The sequence below is a fragment of the Amphimedon queenslandica genome, unplaced genomic scaffold (genome assembly GCF_000090795.2).
Source record: "Amphimedon queenslandica unplaced genomic scaffold, v1.1 AMPQUscaffold_12675, whole genome shotgun sequence".
In the NCBI taxonomy this organism is placed as follows: domain Eukaryota; kingdom Metazoa; phylum Porifera; class Demospongiae; order Haplosclerida; family Niphatidae; genus Amphimedon; species Amphimedon queenslandica.
This window is the reverse complement of record NW_003547089.1, coordinates 29,878-31,290: the sequence shown is the minus strand read 5'-3', so window position 1 is coordinate 31,290 and position 1,413 is coordinate 29,878. Positions and strand designations below refer to the sequence as shown.

Sequence of the window (1,413 nt, the reverse complement as noted above, 5' to 3'; positions counted from 1 at the left end):
TTATCTCGGTAGTTATTCATTCTAATTTAGTACATTTATTTTTCATAAAAAGTAATTTTGTATACCTACAGATAACAATCAGAATTGCACAGCTAACAGACTTCAAAAATTATCCAACTACATTAAGCCAATAGGTAAATTTCTCATCCCTGGATCATGTAAGGAACCTTTGCCTAGACAGCTTTTGGTTTTTCTAGCATTGTGGCATCAGTTTATGGACTGCTATCACATTATAGTATTAAAACCATTTTATGTAACAAAACAACAACTATAATAATGTTATTATAAAAAAAACAACAAAGTATGTTCATGTACAGTGTCCTAATTTTGAAAGACAACAAGCCTATAAACATGGAAAGAAATGTAAATAGGGAAAATGTATAATTGCCCTCACTTGAATGCAAGACTCATTGATGACCTCAGTATCTCCTAAGCTTGATGCATCAAGAAAATGGTGACACTAAAGAGATAGAGAAACAAAAAGAGGAATGAGAGGAAGGTGTACAGCACTAAATTGTTATTAAAAAAGTAATAGTAATGGCAATGGTAACTTCATTGCCATCTGTGCTCAGAAGGCAATGTCATTGTTAATGAATTTATCTGAGAATACATTGTACATTCATGTACAGTCAGGGACTCAGTGACATAGGCCTGTGACAACTACCATTACAATTACTTAGTAATCCATTAACTCAAATACATGTACATTTACATCACATACGACTTATCATTGCATTAGTGCATATTAATCTTAACACAGCCTTTATATGATAATGTCTATGGAACAAACTGTTTCTTGATTATGAGTATAGTTAACAGCACTAAAAGAGAGAGTGAAAGAGTGTGTAAATTTAAGTGACGTTGATGTTCAAACATTGTACTTTTTCAAATGGGACATGCTTTGAATTCTCTTAGCATTTTGTCATAATTCTATTCTCCTGTACAATAAATGAGACATCAATTATTACTGACCAAAGGACACTCACTATCCCTCATTTACTGTACATGTGTACATGCACTGAATAAAACATGCACTGTAATGTAAATTGTGTCTTACCATCATGTTGTTAGGATTGTTCTGTTCCCACATCTTTTGCCAAAAATAAAAAGCAGGTGGATTTCATGGGATCTTGAATCTTGACAAGCAATGCATCTGTGACCCAAAACTGTTACAATACTCTAATAAAAAATAGTAAAAAACATGACATTGACGTACATAACGTATAATACAGTTCCTTACTGATACTATAAGCTTGTGTTAACACAAAAAGACAAAGAACATGAGAGACAGGAGAATCCTTTATAGGACGAAAAGAGAAAGAGCAAAAGTTAGATGTACATGTACATGTACTAGGTGGAGAGAAAGGCAAAAGAAAGGAAGAAATATCAATATGAGACAAAGATATACAAGAA

General features: G+C 32.6%; 1 long non-coding RNA gene across 2 annotated transcripts; it reads right to left on the bottom strand.

The window, feature by feature from the left end:
- Positions 1–228: 228 nt before the first annotated feature.
- Positions 229–1,366, bottom strand: LOC109587149 (uncharacterized). Of its 2 annotated transcripts, XR_002187413.1 has the most exons (5): positions 1,241–1,366; positions 1,058–1,177; positions 882–938; positions 395–821; positions 229–343 (listed from the first exon to the last, which is right to left on the bottom strand). It is a non-coding gene; the product is annotated as an uncharacterized LOC109587149 (long non-coding RNA). The 2 variants fall into 2 exon arrangements; XR_002187414.1 differs by lacking the exon at positions 882–938.
- Positions 1,367–1,413: the final 47 nt, after the last annotated feature.